General features: G+C 37.0%; 2 non-coding genes across 2 annotated transcripts; both read left to right on the top strand.

Moving 5' to 3' along the window:
- The first annotated feature begins 2,602 nt into the window (after window positions 1–2,602).
- Trnaf-gaa (transfer RNA phenylalanine (anticodon GAA)) lies at window positions 2,603–2,675 on the top strand. The gene has a single exon. It is a non-coding gene; the product is annotated as a tRNA-Phe (tRNA).
- A 367-nt stretch (window positions 2,676–3,042) lies between these two features.
- Window positions 3,043–3,115, top strand: Trnaf-gaa (transfer RNA phenylalanine (anticodon GAA)). The gene has a single exon. It is a non-coding gene; the product is annotated as a tRNA-Phe (tRNA).
- The last annotated feature ends 9,642 nt before the right edge of the window (window positions 3,116–12,757 follow it).

Here is a 12,757-nt window from a genome sequence, read left to right as displayed (position 1 = left end):
GATTACCCGTATATTGTTTTCTTATACCGCCACCCTGCATTGTAAGTACTTAGGAAAGGGGCATTACAGAAAAAATGCTCAATGAAAAGTATCCTAATTGTAACTTTCATCTAAATTTTCAATTCTTTTTCAACTCTTTTTTGAGGCAATCAATTTCCCTTTAACAAAAATTTCTTTTTGAACTAAAGGCGACATTGCATTGTTTTATGCCAAAACAATTAGTTTTTGCATTGTCAACAAACGAGCTTGCAGTACTCATTTCAATCTAATGGTAACGTATGTTTCTCTTAGTAACGTAAGTTACCCATAGAAAACATATGGGCATTATTTAAAATGATGTAAAAAATATAATTCATAAGATTTGTAGTAATATAGTAATGATCTTCATACCTAGAAAAATTTAGTTTTCCCGGTATAAATCATTCTGGGACACCCTGTATTACGTTTAACCAACGGAGGAACACTTCATTGACAACCCATCTAATACATATTGATGCATGTTGCTACATCAACTTGTACTTTCAAACAATATCCAAAACAGGGATATGAAGTTAAATAGTCATATGAAGCCGTGGTAAACGATCTTTAGGTTAGCAAGTATTTCAAGCTGTTGCGATTTGTTGGTTCAGAGTATCTTGCGAATGGCAGTTAGCTTAGGCAAAACAAATTGCATTGATCATTTTATAGTGAGTGTGTAGAAGAATTCAAATATCACAGATATGCTTTTGTAGGTCCTGTGGTTCTTGGGCTATGTTGTAAAGACGGTTGAAACAACAGCACTTTTGTAAAACGTACACAACTCATTAACAACAATAAATCAAGCAAGTTTTCAAATTATATAATTTGTAGAACGAACTTTTGCAAAACATCAAAGTGTTATTTCTCAATAATACAGCCTGTCTCAAAAAAAAATTGTGCCAGTGAAAAGCGCCCTCTTTGGCAATTAGAAAATACCGTTGTGACAAAATGCTTACATCAACGTCACGGGCGCAGTCTTAGCTCTCAAATACCGTTTGTTCTGTTCAATTTGCTTGTTCCAATTTCGAGATATATTTATTTAACAACGAAAGGGTAAAATCACACTTGTGCCACTTTTACTAGGGAAGAGAGCTGTACACGTAAATCAATGAAAGCTGATGTTGATGCGTCTAAAGCACTCCCCCCTTTCGGAGCGCATGCATTAGAAGCATCAACATCAGCACGCGTGCATTATTTTGTCTAATATCTCTCCCAACAAGTAATACGCGTTCATTAACCTATAGCATGTATAAGTGAGCAATATTTGTTTGTCTTTTAACATGTCTTAAGTGACTAAGAGAACAGTATTTACCATGATAAAATCATTGACATGCACATGTATTTAACTTTTACAGCAGAATGTGAAATATGTTTTTATCTTTTAATCTCTTTTAAGTGGAAAAAGAGAATCATCATTTTTTGTATTGTGTAATTGATGCATTCTTTTGATTTCACGAAGGAACTCTTGATAAACTTGATCCTATCACTGTTACATGTAAAGCCCTCTTCCCTAGTAAAAGTGGCACAATTGTGATTTGACCCTTTCGTCTTTAACTAAACATATCTCGAGATCAAAACAAGCAAATTGAACAGAACAAACAGCATTTGAGAGCTAAGATTACGCCCGTGACGTTGATGTAAGCAATATGTCACAACGATATTTTCTAATTGCCAGAGAGGGCGCTTTTCACTTGCACAATTTCTTTTTAGACAGGCTGTATATTGATTTAGACAATGAAATCGCAATATTGTACCCTTTTGTCAATGATTTGTATACCTTTTGTTCTAAACCGACCAAGATCTCAGCTGTTAAACTCCATGTTCATACAATACATCAACACGTGAATGGTATTTTTAGGCCTATGCACAGAAAGACACACAGGTTGAATACGGCTTCACAAAGATTTGACAGATGAAATGGTAGAATAAATAATAACCTATAATAGCCTATGCGTTACAGTTACCTCTTGCATAATAGGCTGAAAAACAAATGCACTTCAAGTCCCATTAGGTAAAAAATACAACGGTTTTGGGTATATCCTGTCTCAAAACTATCGCCATGATCGACAACAAAAAACGTTCATATTCTGTAAAATATATCTTTTCATTGTCCACCAATCGATTTTTTATACATGTGGAACCAAAATAGCCTGAATTCAACGTGATTCTTTACACAGCCGTGACTCACGGCTGTGTCTTGTATCGTACGAAAGACTTTTCTTCTGTCAACCTGACCTTTTGACCCCAAATTTTTTTGTGCCCTAGTGTCCATTTGTAAATTCATGTTTAATTGTGCTCGTGTGCGATGCGTAATTCTTCTTTCCTCTGTATATTGATATATTAAGAATACGATTAAGCATCATTAATTTGATCTCGTGCGCTAGTTTGCAATGTTTGAATGTTTCCATGTTCCAGTGTATAATGCGTAGGCCTCTTCCATTGTTTGCATGATTATATTAGGCCGGCGGGTAAGCATCATTAATTGATCTCGTACACGGGCATGTAATGTGTTGTTTGTACTGTTTACCCCGCATGACTGCTCATATCCATAAGTACCAGACTTGAGTCCTGTTGATCAGGGACAGTTTGTGTAGCTCAGTGGTAAGAGCGCTCGCCCGAAAAGCGAGAGGTCTGGGGTTCGAGTCCCCTCACAGGCAGGTATGTCCGGAGTTTTTACTCTGGTATATCTGCCTATGCATGTAATGTTTCCATTTGTAAATTCATGTTTAATTGTGCTAGTGTGCGATGCGTAATTCTTCTTTGCTCTGTATATTGATATATTAAGAATACGATTAAGCATCATTAATTTGATCTCGTGCGCTAGTTTGTAATGTTTGAATGTTTCCATGTTCCAGTGTATGATGCGTAGGCCTCTTCCCTTGTTTGCATGATTATATTAGGCCGGCGGGTAAGCATCATTAATTGATCTCGTACACGGGCATGTAATGTGTTGTTTGTACTGTTTACCCCGCATGACTGCTCATATCCATAAGTACCAGACTTGAGTCCTGTTTATCAGGGACAGTTTGTGTAGCTCAGTGGTAAGAGCGCTCGCCCGAAAAGCGAGAGGTCCGGGGTTCGAGTCCCTTCACAGGCAGGTATGTCCGGAGTTTTTACTCTGGTATATCTGCCTATGCATGTAATGTTTCCATTTGTAATTGTGCGATGCGTAATTCTTCTTTCCCCTGTATATTTAAACATAGTATTTGACTGATTAAACTTACTGGAAGATGCAGAATAAAAAAGACACACCCATTTATGACCAACATGAATGCGACCTGTCGGGTTGTGTTGTCTGCTTTGGATGAATTGCTGTCAACGTGTTTCCGTCTCGTCAGTGTAATTATTATACTCCCGTACATAATTATTGCACCTGAGAAAAGAAACCAAAAATATACATGAAAAACAACGATTGATTGATTTAAATTCGGAAAATAATCATTAATTATAAAGGCTAACCATCAAAATATCGTACAACAAAAGTTGAACACGCGCACAACTTTGTTTTTAGATTTTTTCTTTATTACTTTTTATGTTTCACTTATTTTTCATTGTTGAACTTATTGCACAAAAGAAACATATTGCAAATTAAATATTGTACACTAAAAATAAATCAGCTTTAGAGCTTCTTGACTCTTTTTGGTAACTAATAAAGGAAGATGGCCATAGCGAAGAATACGTTTTTGCATTTCTGACTGAACTCTTGAAATAAAACTGAACCAGTTTTATTCTTTGTTTATCAGAAAAAAATACTGCACCTGCCATGCTATGGCTGAGCCTACTCAAGTGCCCTGCCAAATACACGGTGGCTGTGACGGTGGTATAATGAACCTCGTGTTGCATTACGTCACGTAAATAGCTTACTCAGGGATGCGTGAAATGCGGGCTAAGTACGTAGGTTGTGAACTTAAAACTTGACATTCACAGGGGTACTAGTAGTGGGTCCCTCTACTAATACCCCTGTCACGAGGGTACATAGATTATGTCATTAAATGGATATTTATATTTGTTAACAGTAACATGTTTTGCACCAAAGTACTCAATTGCCAAACCCAGGATTTGGTAGCCCAATTGGGCGACTTTCCCGAATCTTTCAACCATTTCCTGTCCCATGGAAAGCATGAGCTCCAATGGTTAAGAAACAAATTGGGCGACTATTCCAGAACTGACGTATCAGCATGTTAACTCATTCCTTTTTAACTGCGCTACATAAACCATTTCGAAATACAAACGGTCTCTACCAGGTTATGCATTATATCGAAATTTTCGAAATAGAAATGGTAGTGTGTCCCACACTCTCTCTAATACCCTACCAAGCTTCAACTCTCTCTTATACCCATCAGATCACCACTCTCTCTAAAACACCACCAGACTATACCACGCTCTCTCTAATACCCCACCGGTCCCCCACTCTCTCTTATATTCCACCATACACTCATTTGCTCTAAAACTCCACCAGGCTGGCCCCATATTTTCTAATACCCCACCAAGCCATCACTCTCTCTTATACGCTACCAAACCCTCACTCTCTCTAAAACACCACCAGATCGGCACACACTCTCTCTCTAATACCCTACCAAGCCTTCACTCTCTCTAAAACACCACCAGACTAGAGAGTACCCCTTTAAGCCAAAAACGGAATGTACCTTTAAGTACCGGCTTAACCCACGTATATTTAAAACCTTTATCAATGCAAATACAGGTAGCTACCAAATTGCTACCTAAGAAGAAGAAGAAATTTTTTTCTTAGCTGTTAAAATTTTTTGAAGGTATTTGGCTTTATACTGGAAGTAACCCCTTAATGATCTTTGACCTCAAATCTGTGTATGATTCATAGACACTGGGTATAGCAATGCATGTGTGCAAATTGCGTCACCGTCCTACGTAATTTGCGGGAGAAGTATTTCGTTTCATACCGGAAGTGACTCTTCAATGGCCTTTGACCACAAATAAAACATACCTCATATACATTAGGTAAACATAATTCATGTGTGCACATTCCGTCACTCTCGTATGTATTTTTCAGCTAATAAAACTTTTTGAAGGATTTTGGTTTTATACCGCAAGTGGCCCCTTTATGACCTTTGACCCCAAATAAAAATACCACATATACATTAGGTAAACATAAATCATGTGTGCATATACCGTCACTCTCCTATGTTTTTCTTAGCTAATATTTTTGATAGGATTTGGTTTTATACCGGATGTGACCCCTTAATGACCTTTGACCTCAAATCTGTGTATGATTTATAGACACTGGGTAATAACAATGCATATGTGCAAGTGGCGTTACTGTCCTGTAAGAAAAAAATAGTCACGGCTGTGTAAAGAAGAAGATTTTGGTATCTGTTTATCTTTCGCCATTTGATTCAGATTATAAACGATAGGAATTTTTATTTTGACTATCCTCTATCGTGTGATAGACGACAGGCAGGTCCAATATTTGGAGTAGTGGATGCCGGCGCAGCCGGCATCCACTACGATAAATACTATTTTAATAAATTAAGTTACCGTCATAAAAACTCCCCTTTTTCTAAAATGAACGAAACTTGTTTACAACTTCACATCTTTTGTTGCGCGTACTGCTTGCGAGTGCGAGTATTCGCACTGCGTCTACGCATACAACGCAATACATACGCGCACCTCTATGAGCGTGTTACGCTCATGATGACGTGGGTCGTCTACAGCCTGATAGACGACACCCAAAGCATGCGATTCCAATCAGATTATGTGTCTACGTAATAGACCACTCCCACTGACTAAGAATTGTGCGTAACTCGTGTAGGGGAGGGGTAAAAAGTTATGCACGCTTTGTGCGTAAGTGAAAATGGCAAAAATTATGGACAGGCCCTTACGTGACCTCACATTTCTTCCATTTTAACTTTGTAGCTTTATAGATCCCACATACTGGATAAATCAAATATGTGACCCGTTCTGACAAAACCAGGAGAAAGTCGCATTTTTGACATTTCATGATTAGAATAAAAATGTAACTTGTAAGCACTAAACAATAAGCTTTAAAATGATACCAAAATTATATAAATAGCATCAATACTTTTCATGATGTTGATAACTTAATGATACCTTGATTTTTGCCAAATTGCTTTCCTGAGTAATAGGCCAATTAGTTTCCTGCTTTACACAGGATTGAATAGGGATATCATAGTTCACCTGTTATTTATTGATCAAATAAACCTCTTTTTAATAAGTACTTTCAAGGATTTAAAAGTCCACTTTGTCCCACAATTAAATACCATGAAATTAAAGAATTTCTAAATTTGATTTAATTTTTGATTGGAATGTCATCATTATAGGCATATAACTCAAATGTCAGGCGACTTGTTCCGGGTTTTGTTGGAGTTGGACACATAATGTCGCTGCTATTTATGTATCACTGCAATGAGATAGCAGTGACATAACTTTTCACTTCTAAAAAATATTGAAATAAAAACATTGATATTCCATGAAGTCTCCAAAAAAAAAGGATTTTCCAGTTGGGCCATATTAAGATATGATACTTACAAATACAATCAAGATTGACTTATTTGTTACGTCATAGTGACGTCATATGGATAACGTTAGTACTCATTGGTATCAGTGGAGAGAAAGAAAGAAAGAAAGAAAGAAAGAAAGAAAGAAAGAAAGAAAGAAAGAAAGAAAGAAAGAAAGAAAAAAAGAAAGAAAGAAAGAGAGAGGGGAGAGAGAGAGAGAGAGAGGAAGGGGGAAAGATTGACTTATTTGAACGTCATAGTGACGTCATATGGATAACGTTAGTACTCATTGGTATCATGAGAAAGAAAGAAAGAAAGAAAGAAAGAAAGAAAGAAAGAAAGAAAGACAGAAAGAAAGAAAGAAAGAAAGAAAGAAAGAAAGAAAGAAAGAAAGAAAGAAAGAAAGAAAAAGAAAGAAAGAAAGAAAGAAAGAAAGAAAGAAAGAAAGAAAGAAAGAAAGAAAGAAAGGAACTTACCGAACACAGCTACAAGAAATGTTCCAACTTCAACCAAGAATGCTACGAGTTTAACTTCGTCTAAGTATTTATGGTTGGTTCTGCACGCACTGTAAATATTCGGATAATGTTTGTACTTCTCAGGGAGCAAGAAGCAAATTGACGCATACATAGTCTTCTGCATTATGAAGATTGCCCCAGAAATTACTGCTAAACACCAACAGCCAATAACCAGTTTATATGTACGACTTTTGCTATTCATCATTCTGTGTTTCAGTGGGAAACAGATAGCCAAATAACGTTCAACGGAGACAAGAAATACAAGGTAAAGAGACGCAAAATATAACATATATATTATGCACTCGTTGAGAATACACCCTGTCGGCCCCAAAAATGAATTATCACGTTGGTAAGGCGTAACAATGGACACAGTGAAGTTTATAGCTCCTGCATATATCGACAGTAAGCAATCCGCCGATGCGAGGTTGACCAAATAAATATTTGTTATTGTCTTGAACGTTTTAGTCCGTAAAAAAATGACCATGAAGGCTCCATTTAATAAAAATCCCAGTATGGCAATGATCGGGTGAATGATACCTAACAAAATGTCTTCTCTGGTTGTTCTTGATAAAAGTTCTATATAAAATTCCCCAGCATGGAATGAGTTGTTCGGTGTGCACTCATGAGATGTTCCAAAGCCCCACATCTTCGTGAAGTCTGATTTTACCTTCTTTGCTGATATCTCGGATCTGAAAGAGGTTTTCAAAGAAAGTAAATTAGCGAAATATGGTATTAAATCAAATCGTTTTGCTTAATCGGCATCATTATATTAGTCATTTCACTTAGCTTACTATACATATACTAATCCATGTCTTACTGTCGTATATATTTTGTTTACAATTTGATGAAACAGAACATTTACAGTATCAAAATGATTGTTTTCGACTGTTTTCAATTTATAAGCATAACAGGTATAATAAGAATATTAGCTTATCAGTCTAAACGCAGGACAACCGATTCTTTTGTTCTGCTTAGTCGCGCTAAAAGTCGATCGATACATGTTAAAATCAGCACAATTCCGAGATACACCTTTTGCTATGAAATTTATTTTCTCGGTCAAATATAAAGCAAAATTTTTTTTTCTTCAGTAATGTCAAATAAAAACATAGTGCTTGGATTGACATTTTTTCAAAATCCTGGTGTTAAAATTAAGCATCAAATTGTGTCTTTTAGTGTGATATTTTTGATTTTTATAGGCCTTTAATTCGCCCGTGAGCTTTTTACAGAATTCATTATTTACCGTCTCACACTAACATAGCTTGCTAATCATAGATATTTCCCACCTCTGTAAAGCACATCGTGTGGGTCTATATATTATAGTTTTGTCAGAATTTCCTTTTGATTCCATAATTTTTGACTACCAGCTGAAATATTTTCAAATCCACGCGTGAAATCTTAGGCTAATACTAGCATTGTGGATCGATATCTCTGGGTGCCCGGCCTGGATAGAGTGTTGCCAGAACTTCAATATAGCAAAGAAATTACCTGGTGTTTCAATTGTCATGAAGGTGACTGGGTATAGTGCCTTTAGTTTGTGTTTGTTTGAAATTGCTTAAACCCACCGAAAGTCATAATGAAGCAGCCAAAACAATACAAGGTTAAACATGGAAGTTTATAACAACCTATTATAATGACCTAAAGGAAAAATCATTTATGGCAACAATGAGCCTTGCATTGTAAGTCATGGTTAAAATGTGTTGAGTACCCACCCCACCCCCATAGGCCTACATAATATTACATACCGGTACCTTATAATATTTATATAGCACGGCTATAGCTATACATTTATAAAGTAGGTCCTATAGCGCTAAATTATGACAAATAGGCCTACACAAACCCGAACGCAAGTCTGAAGGGTGTAATGAAAATGCCAACCCGCGATGGGGGGGGGGGGGTCATTCAAAATTCACCTGGAGATAGGAGGGACAGAAAATTAAAATCCCCTCTAATAACACGCGAATTGTTCTAGGTTTGGACAGTGGATTTTCCCATGGACCTCATCCTAGGTAAATAAACAAACAAACAAACAAACAAACAGACAAAATGGTTTTCATAATCATGGAATCCATAGCCTATAAATTGAAATTGCAGGCTATCACGGGAGCAAATTTCCAAAATTCACCTCATTTACCAGAATTGGGGATTTGGGCTACCAAATCGCTGGTCAGGCAATCCTGGTTTTCAATGGAAAAGGGACCTGGTTGACAACAATTGAAATATCGATTAATTCAGCTGGTTGCTCTCGAGATAAAGTACTGATTTTGACATTTTCGGAGGATGAAGGGAAAAGGGTAAAATAAAACGGAAATTCTGACAAAACTATAATATATAGACCCACACGATGTGCTTTACAGAGGTGGGAAATATCTTTCTTTAGCAAACTATATTAGTTTGAGACGCTAAAAATGAATTCTGTAAAAAGCTCACGGGCGAACTAAAAGACACAATTTGATGCTTAATTTTAACACCAGGATTTTTAAAAAAAATGTTCATCCAAGCACTATGTTTTTATTTGACATTACTGAAGAAAAAAAAAAAATTTGCTTTATATTTGACCGAGAAAATAAATTTCATTGCAAAAAGGTGCATCTCGGAATTGTGCTGATTTTAACATGTATCGATCGACTTTTAGCGCGACTAAGCAGAACAAAAGAATCGGTTGTCCTGCGTTTAGACTGTTATGAGAATAGCACATTCTGGGACGAAATTGAAGACTTTGTAAAGAAGGCCTACTTTTCACGATTTTATTACAAAACAAGTGTATGATTCTACAGGAAATGTGTGAAAGCAGTATTATATATTTTTGTTTTGTTGTTGTTTTGGGGATTTTGGGGGAATCAAATGATCAAGAATAAATAAGTATTTGTTACAAACATGTTTGTAACAAGTATATATTTTAAACAAAACAAAATATGACCGGAAAAGGGCTGTTTAGTTTGTCTTTGGTTCTTTTGAAGTGAGTTTACTGTGCTGCTCTGCCCTCTACCTGGTTGCCTCCTTGACGCATACAGGTTTCAGGCCTAGTCTTCATTGCATCAATTGCGTTGCATACCAACCTTTTGCGCCGGATACTTGCGAATATAGCAGTAATACGTTTGCAAAGATCTTGGATTTTGTCACAAATGAAGAAATCAAGTGGTGTGAGGTCTGGTGATCTTACTCTACAGCATGACCCAGCCCAACCAATCTGTTACCTATCCCTTGACAGAGTGAAAACGGGTACTTGTCTTTAAAAGGGCATATCTTCAAAAGTTGTGAGCCGTTTGAAATATTTGTTTTGGTTTATTAAAGCTAACAAATAAAAGGGCATTTCGTGATCCACAGCCTCATCCCCCCACTTTTCACAAAAAAAGTTGAGATTTTTATATCACTGGAAACCTCTGGCTACAAAATGTTTATGTACAAAATATTTCTTGCAGATTAATTCGTTTAGCAAAGATATCGTGAAATTTGACAATTACAACGCATTGTCTATGGAGCAGTGTAATACACATAATCATGCATAACTCGCGAACGCAAAATCGGAATCAACTGAAATTTTGGGAATAGGTTTTTTCGTGGATATCTAATGAAAAATGACATAAATAGAGGATGTTAGGATCACGAAATGCTCCTTTAAAGGTTACATTAAAGGTACATACCAAAATATATTTGATCAATTTTTCAAAAATAGGCGCAATGAGGGGCCTTTTTTTGGGACACCCTGTACGTAATTAATCTTGCAAGCAGTGAAAAAATTATAATGGCTGTAAGTGAAATTCGCATTATCACATTTTTTCACTCAAATGACAATATTCTCCACGTGCAAGGAAAAATGAAAACAAAATCTACAGATGAAGTAGTACATAATACTATTTTAATGGTTGTAATTTACATTCCAAAGTGAAATCGATTATATATTTTTAATAGTTTCTTGAAAATGACTCATGTGTCGAGAAAAATTAGTCTGATATAGTCTGTATTAGACGCGTTAGGTCCGGGGACTACTGTTAGTTCAATTAACTTACAGACACTATTTGTAAGAAAGGTGTAGTCTGTTTGGGATAATATTTTCCTCCTTGTATTTTGGTGTTGAGAGGATGATAGGTGCTAGGGAATAATGAGACTCGAATTCTAGACCTGATGATCACAATGCAGTAACGAAACCACTACACTGCAGTAGAGCCGTTATCAGTCGTGCAAATTTATTATAATAAGTATAACAGGTTGATGGCCTAACGGTGGACATAAACAGAAAAAATAAAAGAAATTGATGTAATTTTCTTTATCCACATTTTGTCCACCGCTGGGAGAGTACATGAATCAAAATTCCAAGTTTAATTTCATAACCCTGAATACATTGCCAACATACACCTTTCGTAGTAAACCGATATGGAGATCTTCCAAAAATAAGCCACAAGATCAACAAAAAAGAAACCGATTTGCTGGCCACTGTTCCAGAAGTGAGGAGCCCGCATCAAAAATGGTTCATTGGATACCCAAGCATGGGAGGCGGAAACCTGGAAGACCTGCTCTGACCTACATTGACATTCTGGAAGACGACACTGGACTGGAGGCAGCAGATTTCAAGACAGCAATGGAGGACAGGAAGTTGTGGAAAGCCATCACAGTTCGAGGACACCACTCGAATTCAGCAAGTAAGCAGCAAACCGATGAAATTATGTCTATTTGAGACGTTTCAGGTCAGTTTTCTACCACGTCACAGGCAATATGTGCATTGAATAACTTAATATACGGTTATATGTTCATATAGTTCCTCGTAGTGTAGCGATAGAGGCTCTGACTTGTGAACTAGAGGCTATTGAGAGTCATGAGTTCGAATCTTCTGTTGTTCTATACTTTTCATCATTATTACTTTTTCTCTCCTCTTGTACGGTATGTTGTTGGAAATACATGGATGACCTGACATTTGTAAATGGATCGCTAGCATCCAGCTTTTTTTACAATCTGATCTTGATCAGATGACTGAGTGGTCTAAGGGCAATTTGCTCAAATGAAATCCCTCTTAATGTCAAGCACTCCAAGTTTGCCTCAGTAAAAACACACCCCCAGGCTGGCGACTTGAGAATCGGTGCAGAACCACTGACATGGGTACGTCTTCAGGACAACCTCAAGTGGGACATCCAGGATGATAAAATGCTTTAAAAAGCCAATACGAGGTTGCTATGCTTATGTCCCGCAAGAGGTTTGGCTTGGGATAGTGAAGAGCTGAGTGTTGTTTACAGTGGTTATGTAAGACCGATTATTGAGTATGCCAATGTTGTGTGGCATTCTAGCATTTCAGTTAAGCAATTCAAAAAATTTGAGTCTATCCAAAGGAGAGCCTGTAGAACAATCCTCGGAGGAGATTATAGTTCATATCACGATGCTCTGCTTAGCTGTCTTCCTGTCTGATAGGAGGCTGGAGCACTGTCGTAGGTTTGCTGAAAAGCTACCTAACGAACACAGTCATTAATCCCTCTTACCAGACTTCAGAGGCATGATGCGTAACTCAAATCTGCGCCAGGACCGGGCGCTTTCGACTGAGTCCTATTCCATATTTTGTACAGTTTTTCACCGTTTTCGTGGTCCTGAATCATGGTTTAATTTTTACTTCGCTTACAACACTCGGGAAAGGGTATTAAAACAAAATACTTGCAGAAACTGAGATATGAGGGTGGAGGTAGAACTTTTTGAATGACCCTCGTACATGTAAACACGATAAAAAGAGCCAACATCATAAAGATACATAGT

The sequence above is a fragment of the Amphiura filiformis genome, chromosome 14 (assembly GCF_039555335.1).
Source record: "Amphiura filiformis chromosome 14, Afil_fr2py, whole genome shotgun sequence".
Classification (NCBI taxonomy): domain Eukaryota; kingdom Metazoa; phylum Echinodermata; class Ophiuroidea; order Amphilepidida; family Amphiuridae; genus Amphiura; species Amphiura filiformis.
This window is presented reverse-complemented; position numbering and strand designations above follow the sequence as displayed.